The sequence below is a fragment of the Salvelinus sp. IW2-2015 genome, unplaced genomic scaffold, assembly GCF_002910315.2.
Source record: "Salvelinus sp. IW2-2015 unplaced genomic scaffold, ASM291031v2 Un_scaffold5423, whole genome shotgun sequence".
Taxonomy (NCBI): domain Eukaryota; kingdom Metazoa; phylum Chordata; class Actinopteri; order Salmoniformes; family Salmonidae; genus Salvelinus; species Salvelinus sp. IW2-2015.
This window is the reverse complement of record NW_019946688.1, coordinates 1-12,741: the sequence shown is the minus strand read 5'-3', so window position 1 is coordinate 12,741 and position 12,741 is coordinate 1. Positions and strand designations below refer to the sequence as shown.

General features: G+C 45.4%; 1 long non-coding RNA gene across 1 annotated transcript; it reads right to left on the bottom strand.

Annotated features, from left to right (window-relative positions):
* Nucleotides 1–295: 295 nt before the first annotated feature.
* LOC112078231 (uncharacterized) lies at nt 296–2,553 on the bottom strand. Its single transcript, XR_011478526.1, has 2 exons — nt 1,918–2,553; nt 296–1,076 (listed from the first exon to the last, which is right to left on the bottom strand). It is a non-coding gene; the product is annotated as an uncharacterized lncRNA (long non-coding RNA).
* Nucleotides 2,554–12,741: the final 10,188 nt, after the last annotated feature.

Sequence of the window (12,741 nt, the reverse complement as noted above, 5' to 3'; positions counted from 1 at the left end):
GTGATGTCAGTAGAACAGGGTTTCCCAAACTCGGCGCTGGGGACTCTAAGGGGTGCACCTTTTGGTTTTTGCCCAAGCACTACACAGCTGATTCAAATAATCAACCAATCATCCAGCTTTGATGATTTGAATCAGCTGTGTAGTGCTAGGGGGAACAACTGAACGTTCCCTTGGGGGCCCCAGGACCCAGTTTGAGAAACCCTGAAGTAGACTATCCCCCATTCTATTTCCTTTTCTTTTTAAATGCTCCCGATTGTAGCGGATTATTGGGACAAACAAAACAATGTAAATCACATTTGTCTTAATCTGTATTTATTGTGTTGAATGTAGAGCATCACGAGCAGAGTGGAGTTTGGTCCCACATCAAGGCATCAGACACTGTTTACAGGCTTGCTGGGTTAGGTACTGTAACCCTGGGTTACTGCTGCCCACATGCTCCCTCCTATCAGGGAGGAGGCAACTACTCATTAACCGAACATTTCAGAAAATGGCTGATAAACAGAATTCTTTACTTGTTCAAATGCATTTCTGAGCATTCTTGGAATCTCTGAAATAAGTTCAACTGCATTCTCAACTTCCTTCGCAATTTGATCTTCTATGGGTGGAGTTGTGTCGAGACAGAGATCTTTCTGTGGATCGACGAACGTCGCTGGTGGCAGACTGAGACAATCCACCTGTTTCTTATAGAGGTCCAGTTCAGTAGCGGTGAGCTCCCTTCTCCTACTGTAGAGCGTTAGAGAGGTGTAGGACTTCTCATCCTCATCCCATCTCTCCAGGGTCAGGAGGCAGTCTGAGCACGTTGTCAGGAGGCTCTCAGTAACAGGGATGGGGGTCACTGAGCTCCATGTGCTATTGTCATGCAGAGTAAAGTTAGAGTCGATCCTGGAGCATCCGAATCCAAAAGCATTTTGATGTGGAATACCGAAGCCATAGAACTGGGCGATGTCAAGAATGTTGTTCTGGGTACCGACCGGCACAGAGACCTCTATCCAGGCACTGTGTAATAAGGTATATAGTATTTGCTCCCAGAAAGGACGGTCTGAACTCTCAGCAATATACACCCACTTCCCCAGAGTCTGCAAGATGGAAAGGCAGATAGACAATAACTGGGTTAGCTGACACAAACAACCCTGTCTCCCTTACCATGGGTGGACGTACAGACGAACATACAGACAGACGTACAGACAGACGTACAGACAGACGTACAGACAGACGTACAGACGTACAGACGTACAGACAGACAGACAGACAGACAGACAGACAGACAGACAGACAGACAGACAGACAGACAGACAGACAGACAGACAGACAGACAGCGCACAGTGACACTTTGGTCCTGGGTCCCCCCCAGAAGATCAGACAGACAACAGACACGCGACCAGACAGACCCACTCCGAATGTCCCCACTGTGCCTGGTTCATGTTTCCCCCTTTGTCCTGGGTCCAGGACTACGCCCACTGTTCTGTCCCCACCGTGTCCCACCGTCCACTCCGGGTTAGGGTCCCCATCCAGGGATCCTTGGTCCTAGCGATACCGGTGAATCCCTGGGGGTCCTGGGTCTGTCTGTCCCCTGTCTTGGTCATGTTCCTGTCCATGTGGTCTGTCCTGTTTCCTTCCTGGTCTTACGGATCGGACGGACGGACAGACGGACAGGCGGACAGGTGATGACAGACAGACAGACAGGCGACAGACAGGCGGACAGAAAGACAAACACAACAGACAGACAGACGGACAGACGGACAGACGGACAAGTGGATGAACAGACAGACAGACGGACAGACAGGACAGACGGACAGACAGACAGGACAGACGAGGGAACATGACAGACAGACAGACAGACAGACAGACAGACAGACAGACAGACAGACAGACAGACAGACAGACAGACAGACAGACAGACAGTACATTAGATAGTACCTGAGTGACACTGCTCAGCTCCAGTGGTCTCAGGAGATCCTCGCAGGTTAAAGGGGCCGCCTGGGAGCCAGTCACTGAGAGAAGGCCCAGGACAACAGTGACACACACAGCCAGCATCATATCTCAATATGTCTCACTCACTATAATGAATCTCCCTGTGTCTCTGTACAGTAAGTCTGTCTCACTCACTATAATGAATCTCCCTCTGTCTCTGTACAGTAAGTCTGTCTCACTCACTATAATGAATCTCCCTGTGTCTCTGTACAGTAAGTCTGTCTCACTCTGCCTGTTGATGTTTCAGTAATGCCAAGGATAGTTMCAGTCTTTTATATGATCTAATGTTTGCTCTCCTCTACCTTTCATGGTAAAACAGATCAGCCAGTCCAATGAGGTCGTCCTCCTATAGCTCCTCCCACTGTCCTGCTCTGCTGTCTGGGTTCACAGTTCCACCACTGTTGCTTCATCTAAAACGACTCCTAATCTTGTGTGGACAGACTACATAATTTAAAATTAGTATCTGGAGCAAATAAGGAACATTTTAGTTCTGAGTTTCTGAAATTAACTTATTCTTCAACAAAACTTGAACTCAAGGGTCAACACAACATACTGACTGTAAAAACAACCTGAACTCAGGGGTCAACGTAACATACTGACTGTAAAAACAACCTGAACTCAGGGATACGTCAACGTAACATACTGACTGTAAAAACAACCTGAACTCAGGGGTTAACATAACATACTGACTGTAAAAAACAACCTGAACTCTGGGGTCAATGTAACAAACTGACTGTAAAAACAACCTGAACTCAGGGGTCAACGTAACATACTGACTGTTAAACACCTGAACTCAGGGGTCGACATAACATACTGACTGTAAAAACTACGTAAACTCAGGGTCAACATAACATACTGACTGTAAAAACAACCTGAACTCAGGGGTCAACATAACATACTGACTGCAAAAACAACCTGAACTCTGGGGTCAACATATACATACTGACTGTAAAAACAACCTGAACTCAGGGTCAACATAACATACTGACTGTAAAAACAACCTGAACTCAGGGTCAACATAACATACTGACTGTGAAAGAGATAATAATTGGGACTGTAACAAGTGTATTGCTGGGTATGTGGCTATATTATGAGGTCAGTCTGTAGACCAACACCCAGTGGGTTTTGTTGACCAGAGGGTATGAAACCAGGCGCCTCCCAGAGTGCACAGTGATCTAAGGCACTGCACCGCAGTGCTTGCTGTGCCACTAGAGATCCTTGTTTGAGTCCAGCTCTGTCGCAGCCGGTGGCGAACAGTTGGCCCAGCGTCGTCCGGGTTAGGGAGGTTTGGCCGGCAGGGATGTTTTTTGTCCCATCGTGCTCTAGTGCAGTGCACGCTGACACTATTGCCAGGTGTATGGTGTTTCCTCCAACACATTGGTGCGGCTGGCTTCCAGGTTAAGCGGGCATTGTGTCAAGAAGCAGTGCGGCTTGGTTGGTTGTGTTTTGGAGGACACACGGCTCTCGACCTTCGCCTCTCCCGAGTCCGTACGGGAGTTGCAGTGATGGGACAAGACTGTAACTACCAATTGGATACTACGAAAAAGGGGAAGAAATATTTTTTTATAAAAAGAGAGTATGAAACCGTAGTGGTAAACACTACTTCTGTTACAAGAAACAGGAAGTTGGGTCGGGACAGAGATCTTTCTGTGGATCCATGAACGTCGCTGGTGGCAGACTGAGACAATCCACCTGTTTCTTATAGAAGTCCAGTTCAGTGGCGGTGAGCTCCCTTCTCCTACTGTAGAGCGTTAGAGAGGTGTAGGACTTCTCATCCTCATCCCATCTCTCCAGGGTCAGGAGCAGTCTGAGCATGTTGTCAGGAGAACCTCAGTAACAGGGATGGGGGTCACTGAGCTCCATGTGTTATTTTCATGCAGAGTAAAGTTAGAGTTGATCCTGTAGCATCAGAGTCCTCTGATCCGGAATACTAATCCAAAGAAGTCTACGTCCTTTATCCAGGCACTGTGTAACAATGTATTCAGTATTAGCTACCAGGAAGGACGGCCTGAACTTTCAACAATAGACACCCACTTCCCCAGAGTCTGCAAGATGGAAAGGCAGATAGACAATAACTGGGTTAGCTGACACAAACAACACCTTCTCCCTAACTATGGGTGGACAGACAGACGCGCAGATGGGTGAACAGATGGACAGGCGGACAGGCGAACAGGCGGACGGACAGGCGGACGGACAGAAAGAGAGACAGACAGACATGCGGACAGACTGATAGCTTTGATGTTTACTCTCCTGTGCCTTTCATGACACAACAAGTCAGGTTCCAGGAACATTTCCTGTTTGCTCCATCAAGGTTTCCAGGTCTACAACGGTTGCTAAATCTCATCAACCCAAAGTCCCATTTGCCCATTCCTGATCTCTTGTGGACAGACTATGTTACATAAATCGAGTATCTGACCCAAGTTTTGTTCTGGGTTTTCCAAGATGAACCCATTCCTAAACGGCAAACACAGAGTGCTATTGTTTCCAGCAGGGGGCAGTAAAACTTTTTGACTAGCTTACACTGAACTTAATTGTATTGACAATACCGTATTGCATTGAATGAAAGGGGCTTTTCAGATTCCCCATAGTGCCATTATTGAAGTCTTAAGTCTTGTATGTGAGTGTCTTGATCTGGTGCATCACTTGTAATTCCAAGTCTAACATCCCAGCATTCTAAAGTCTGACATCCCAGTAATTCTAAAGTTCTAACATCCAGTATCTAAGTCTGACATCCAGTCATCTAATCTAAACAATTCCCAGTATTCTAAAGTCTAACATCCCAGCATTCTAAGTGTCTGACCATCCCAGCATTCTAAAGTCTAACATCCCAGTATTCTAAAGTCTACACCCCAGCATTCTAAAGTCTGACATCCAGCATTCTAAAGTCTAACATCCCAGTATTCTAAAGTCAAACATCCCAGTATTCTAAAGTCTAACATCCAGTATTCTAAAGTCTGACATCCCAGCATTCTAAAGTCTAACATCCGAGTATTCTAAGTCTAACATCCCAGTATTCTAAAGTCTAACATCCAGCATTCTAAAGTCTGACATCCCAGCATTCTAAAGTCTAACATCCCAGTATTCTAAAGTCTAACATCCCAGCATTCTAAAGTCCTGAACATCCAGCATTCTAAAGTCTAACATCCCAGTATCACTAAGTCTAAAACATCCCAGCATTCTAAAGTCTAACATCCCAGTATTCTAAAGTCCTGACTCCAGCATTCTAAAGTCTAACATCCCAGTATTCTAAAGTCTAACATCCCAGTATTCTAAAGTCTAACATCCCAGTATTCTAAGTCTAACATCCCAGCATTCTAAAGTCTAACATCCAAGTATTCTAAAGTCTAACATCCCAGTATTCTAAAGTCTAACATCCCAGCATTCTAAAGTCTGACATCCCAGTATTCTAAAGTCTGACATCCCAGTATACTAGTCTAACATCCCAGTATTCTTAAGTCTAACATCCCAGTATTCTAAAGTCTGACATCCCAGTATACTAAGTCTAACATCCAGTATTCTAGTCTACAATCCCAGTATTCTAAAGTCTGACATCCCAGTAAATACTAGTCTAACATCCAGTATTCTAAGTCTACATCCCAGTATTCAAAGTCTGAACACCCAGTAACTAGTCTACATCCCAGTATTCTAAAGTCTGACATCCCAGTATACATTACATCCCAGTATTCTAAGTCTAACATCCCAGTATTCTAAAGTCTACATCCCAGTTTCTAAAGTCTAACATCCCAGTATTCTATAAGTCTAACATCCCAGTATTCTAAAGTCTGACCATCCCAGTATTCTAAAGTCTAACATCCCAGTATTCTAAAGTCTAACATCCCAGTATTCTAAAAGTCTAACATCCAGTTATTCTAAACTAACATCCCAGTAATTCCTAAAGTCCTAACATCCCAGTATTCTAAAGTCTACATCCCAGTATTCTAAGTCTACATCCCAGTATACCTAAAGTCTAACATCCCAGTATCTAAAGTCCTAACATCCCAGTATTTCTAAAGTCTAACACCAGTATCTAACAAGTCTAACATCCCAGTATTCTAAAGTCTAATATCCCAGCTTTCTAAAGTCTAAACATCCCAGTATTCTAAAGTCTAACATCCCAGCATTCTAAAGTCTAACACCCAGTATTCTAAAGTCTAACATCCAGTATTCTAAATCCTAACTCCCAGTATCTAAAGTCTAACATCCCAGATTCGTAAAGTCTAACATCCCAGTAATCTAAAGTCTAACATCCCAGCTTCTAAAGTCTAACATCCAGCAATTCTAAGTCTACATCTCCCAGCATTCTAAGTCTAACATCCCAGTATTCTAGTTAACATCCCAGTTTACTAAGTTAACATCCAGTATTTAAAGTCTAAACATTCCCAGTAATCTAAAGTCAACATCCCAGTATCTAAAGTCTAACATCCCAGTATTCTAAAGTCTAACTCCAGTATTCTAAAGTCTACATCCAGTTATTCTAAGTCTAACATCCCAGTATTCTAAAGTCTAAACATCCCAGCATTCTAAAGTCCTAACATCCCACAGTATCCTAAAGGTCTAAACATCCCAGGTATTTCTAAGTCTAACATCCCAGTACCTAAAGTCTAACATCCCAGTATTCTAATCTACATCCAGTAGTTCTAAGTCTAGAAACATCGTCCATAGTAATTATCTTCAGTATATGATATTAAGGTCAATATTCATTCCAGGGTGACGGTTCTTAATTTTGTTCATTTTTCCTTTATAAATTGTTCTTTTTCTTTTATACCAGAGTGGGCTCACCCCGAGTTAATTTAAAATTTGATTGACTGTCCACTGAAGTCATTTTTAACACCAGTAATTTCGGTTAAATATGAGTTCCGGATCATCCCACCGCATTCTTACAAGTCTTATACATCCTCAGTGGTGGTCCGGTTGCATCGGGAAGTTGCTATTGACATCTCAGTTTGTTTTGCGTAGTGGCTATTACTATCGTCTGCCAAGTCCATGTTTAGCTACATAGATCCCCTATATTACATGGTTTCTTCCAGGTAGAGTGTGCTATAGGTTGTTAGTCCTTTAACGAGCATGCGGCCGAACGGCAATTGGCTCAGATGCAGCTCTTAACCATCCCAGTAATTCTACAACGTAACTGACCATACACTCAGTTATTAATCGTATGTTCTTATAACAGCATCCCACCCGTTACCATCTTACTAAAACACGGTAAGTGACCTCTTATACATTCACAAACCATACCCTGATTTATATTTTTAGGTGGGCAAAAAAGGTCATTCATACTAAAGTCTTAACATCACCCAGCGAATGTTCTCTAAAGACACGAGTCTAACTTCCCCAGTATCCCTCAAATAAAGTCTAACATCCCCCAAGCTATAAAATTCTCAAAAAGGTCTGACATGCACACTCCCCAGTCACTTCTAACACCGGGTCATAGAACATTCTAGAACACATCGCATAATAAGCTAGAATCGTCCTCTAAACATCCCAAGTATTCTAAATTAGTCTATACAATTCCCCATAGGTATTCTAAAGTCTAACACCCAGTATCTAAAAAGTCTAAACTTCCCACGGTATTCTAATAGTCCTAAACATCCCAGCATTCTAAAGTCCTAACATCCAGTATTCTAACAGTCTGATCATCCCCAGTATTCTAGTCTAACATCCCAGTATTCTAAAGTCTGACATCCCAGTATTCTAGTCTAACATCCCAGTATTCTAAAAGTCCTAACCATCCCAGTATTAACTAAAGTCTAACATCCCAGTATTCTAAATCACATCAGTATTTCTAAAAGTTAACATCGCGAGGCGAGTTCTAAAGTCTAACATCCCAGTATTCTAGTCTAACATTCCCCAGTATCTAAAGCTGCTGTTTTACCGACCCTAATATAAAGGATAATGGTTTTTTTGTTGTCTTCTCACCCAGGGTGGAGTCTAGTGTGCCTCTAGCGGGCTGTCAGAGCCCGGTAGATATTTGGCCTGTAAGTGCAACAATGAGATCTTCTCACCTGGCAAGTCACAGCGGAGGCCTTTGGCTCCCAGCGTCTTCAATCACCACTCCAGTCCTCTATTTGATGTGGTTTGCCAACTTAGCTGGCTTTATATGACTGGTCTATCAACCAGCGGAGCTAAGGAAGCCGCTAGTGCTAATCACTGACTTCAGGTTCTCTGTTATGTGAGCAACGTGGGGGAGCCCCTGTCTGCTGGCTTTCATTTTTGTGGTTGGTGGTCTGTCAGAGCAGTAGTTCGTGTTCAGTGTTGGTTTAGGTTGGGGTGGCCATTGTGGAGGGCCAGTGTGCCTCTTTAGTGTAACTTCAGGGTCTCCGCCAGGCCTTGTTCCCAGGGCCCAAACCTTTGAGAGGTGCTCATGAATATTGGGATGGGTAACAGGATCCTCGGGGGCAGAGGGAGGTTGACAACCTTTTCACTATTTAGTGCACTAGTACTTTGAACCAGGGCCGGTCATAGGGGAAAGGGTGCTATTTGGGGACATTTCTAACTTTGAAACGAAGAGTGGCGTTAGTTTCTTTATCTGGTATAAGCTGCTAGTTGGAACTTTTTTTAATGGTGTCAATATTGAGTAATTGGTGGGTGTCTGGCTGCAACCTGGAGTCAGATTAGCTGCAAACGTGCCTGTTTGGTGTTGCAATGGTTAATTTAATGCATTGTTGCTCGTGTTCATGTGGTTTGTGGCGGTTGTAACATTAATAGTTGCGGGCATTTCTGGATGTTGATGTATTGTGTATGACTCAGTTTTAAGGGTGAATTACAGGTGCAGGTCTCTTGGTACATTTCAGAGATTGGTTGCTTATAGACCATCCCTGTAAGGAATTCTTGAACAAGTTGAGAGATGGCTATGTTTTTTCCTTTCTGAGAAACCCAGTGCAATGTTTCTATTAGGGCAGCCTTGTTTACTTTTTATTTAACTAGCAAGTTGCTAGTTTAGATAAAACAAATTCCCTTTATATGTTACAAATGATGTGACCTAAATCGGTGAACAGTGGTTAACTGCCTTGTTCAGTTGGCGAGAAACTACAGATTTTGTACCTGGCTTGTGCAGCTATGTCTAAAGGATCCTGATAACTTGCATGTTTTGACCTTTTTGCTGGGTTTTTAGCTAGTCCAGTAGGCTTCTATATCCACTAGGCATACGTTGGCTGGCCGTTGTTGTTTTGTTGTGTTGGTCGTTTTGGTTGGGTTCCTTTCACTGTCAACAGCAAACCACTTCCTGATATGTGTTTGTGGACTGAGGGTTGGTGTTGTTCTTTTCCATTCACTTCTGTGTAATGTTTATTATCCTCCTTCGAACCTATTGCCCTTCCCCTGTCCCTTGGGTTTGCTCTGTGTTATGAGAGGAGTTATATCCTTTCCGGGCTAGTCCCTGCTCTGTTGTATGAGCGGGAGTAATCTACCTGTCCCTGCTTGTGTTTATTGTGAGGGAGTAATTTCCAGGTTACCTGTCCTGCTCTTGTGTATGTTAGTAGGAGTTAGTGGTCTGTCTTCTGGTGCGGCTTCTTCTTGCTCCGTGTATAGAGGCTGTATTATCTATCCTGTCCTTGCTCTGGTGTTATAGAATGGAGTGATCCCACCCTGTCTTGTTTCCCTTGGCTTCTGTTATGGAGAGGAAACTGTAGGTCCACCTGTCCCCTGCCTTCTGTGCGTATTAGAGGATGTAATTTCCATTCCTGTCCTCTTTGCTCTGTGGTGATAGAGGAGTTAATCCTTTTCACCCTGTTCCCTGTCTCGAGTTTGTTATTGTAGTAGTGAGTAAAACCTACCTGTCCCTAACTCTGTGTAATATGAAGAGTAATTCACCTGCCTCGTTGTTCTGCTTGTGTTAGAGGAGTATTCTGCGGGACTTCTGTGTCGCCTTGGGCTCTGTTGGTTGTTAGGTGATGGGTAAGGGCCTTTCCCTGTCCCTGTCTCCTGTGTTATGAAGAGGGGTGTAATTCCACGCTGTTCCCTTTGCTGGCTGTGTATATAGAGGAGTAAACACCTGTCCTGCTGCTGTTGTGTAGTATGTGACGTATCCACGCCTGTCTTCTCTGCTCTGTGTATAGGATGATGTAATTCCCCTGGCTGTCCTGCTTCTGGTTAGAGTGTAAGGAGTTAAATCCACCTGTTCCCTGGCTCTGGGTGTATAGAGGATAGATCCCTTCCCCTGTCCCCGCTTCTGTGTATAAGAGGAGTAATCCTTCACCTGTCCCTGCCTCTGTTATAAGAGGAGTAATCCACCTGTCCCCTGCTCTTGTGTATAGAGGAGTATCCACTCTGTTCCCTGCCTCTGTGTATGAGGAGTAATCCACCTGTCCCTGCCTCCTGTGGTAATAGCAGGGTAAATTCCACCTGTTCCCTGCTCTGGTGTATAGAAGGAGTAAATCCTTCACAAACCTGTCCTTGATTCTGTGTCATAGAGGAGTAATCTTCACCTGTCCCCTGCTCTGGTTATAGAGGAGTAAATTCCACCCTGCCCTGCCTCTGTGTATAGAGGAGTAATCCATCAACCTGTCCCTGTTCTGTGTATAGAGGAGAATCCTTCTCCCCTGTCCCCTGCCTCTGGTGGTATAGAGAGGTAATCCTTCCACCTGTTCCTGTTCTGTGTATAGAGGTGTGAATCCTTCCCCTGTCCTGCTCTGTGTAATAGAGAGTAATCAACCTGTCCCTGCCTCCTGGTGTATAGAGGGAGTAATCCACCTGTCCGCTCTGTGTATAGAGGAGTAATCCACCTGTCCCTGCCTCTGTGTGGGATATCCACTGTCCCTGGCCTCTGTGTATAGAGGAGTAATCCACCTGTCCCTGCTCTGTGTATAGAGAGAATCCTTCACCTGTAACCCAGGAACCTTCCACCTAATCTACAGGATTACTCTAGATGCTTTTAGTATGCTTTTATTTATGTTTAGATGACAGCCTTGTGTCAGACAACGTTACCTTCTCACCCCACAACGTGGAATGAAAAAATCTTTGTTCAGGGAAAAGCCACTTGTCTAAACAGAATAACTCTGAGAACGACATAATTGTTTTTTTTTATAAATGGGAACGTTGTGGATTTGATTTGGTTTTTGTATGGAAAGCAGAATGCAGTGTGATTAACCACAACTATTTTAATTATTTATAGGAAGAGCCATTGGGTGCCCATAGCTGGGCTGGAGTGCTGCCAGTTTTGTGGAATATACACTGTCCTGAATCTACTGAACACTTTGCTCCCTAAAATACTACTCTTATTATATGAAGACTCACAGTCAGTTTACCTAAATGCAATCATGTCGCTGTAAGTCAAACAAGCCCACTTTCTCTCACAGACACGGAGAATGTCCTTGAGATGTTTGTTGCAGCTCTGAGCTCCACAGGGGCAATGTTTATGGTCCCGTGCTCCCAGTCTCAGCCATCTGTTTTGTAGGCTCACACGGCCTTGGGACCTGCCTTCTCCTCACAGCCTCCACAGGCAGCTTGCTGCATGAAAGGGGACCGAGAGGCTCAAAGGCTTCTGTGGTGTGTGTATGTAAGGAGGAGGCTGACTTCTGTGGTGTATGTAGGGAGGAGGCCTGACTCTCTGTGTGTGGTGTATGTAGGGAAAAAAGGTGACCTCTGTGTGTAATGTAGTGAGAAGGCCTGACTCTGTGTGTGTGATGTTAGGGGGCAGGCTGATCTTGTGTGTGGTGTATGTAGGGAGAGGCTGACTCTGTGGTGTGGTGTATGTAGGGAGGAGGCTGACTTGTGTGATGGGAAGCCTTTTATGCTTTCCTGCTTTGATCTTGGTCTCCGTGCCTCGGGCCACCCCCAGTCCTGCAAGACACACCGATGGAACAGGAGGGGGGGGGGGGGGGGGGTGGGGGGGGGGGGGGGGGGGGGGGAAAGGGGCGAAGGGAGGGGGGGGGGGGCGTTAGGGGGGCGGCCGCTGCTTCCTTCACTGAGACACTTGCTGGTTCTTGTGTCCATAACGCTGGGAAGTGCTGCAAGCTGCACATGGGACACTGCAATCACAAGTTGAAGTCCCAAATGGCACCCTATCATAGTGCAGCTACCATGGGCCCCTGGTCCAAAAAATAGTGCACTATAAGGGAACATAGGGTCCATTTTGGGATGCAAGAAACAAGAGCAGAGCAGAGCCCAGTTAATGAGTTGGAGGAGAAGCAGAAGGCCCAGTTATGGAGTGGAGTGGAGAAGAAGCAGAGCCCCAGTATGGAGTGGAGGAGAAGCAGAGCCCCCAGTTTATGGGAGTGAGGAGAGAGAGCGAGCCCCCAGTTATGGAGTGGAGAATAAGCAGAAGCCCCAGTTTATGGAGGTGGAGGAGAGGAGAGCCCCAGTTATGGAGTGGAGGAGAGGAGGCAGAGGCCCCAGTTATGGAGGGGGGAGAGCAGAGCAGAGCCCCAGTTATGGGTGGAGGAGAGCAAGCCCCATCTAGGAGTGGAGGAGAGCAGAGCAGAGGCCCAGTTATGGAGTGGAAGGAGAGCAGCCCCGTTTATGGAGTGGAGAAGCAGAAGCAGAGCCCCAGTAAAGGGAGTGGAGAGAGCAAAGCCCCAGTTAATGGAGTGGAGGAAGAGCAGACACCCAAGTTTATGGAGTGGGGAGAGCAGAGCAGAGCGCCAGTTAAAGGAGGTGGAGGAGAGCAGAGCCCCAGTTATGGAGTGGAGGAAGAAGCAGAGCAGAGGCCAGTTTATGAGTGGAGGAGAGAGAGCCCCAGTATGGAGTGAAGGAGAGCATGAGCCCAGTTATGGAGTTGGAGGAGAATGCGAAGAGCAGAGCGCCGTTGATGGAAGTGGAGGAGGCAGAAAGCCC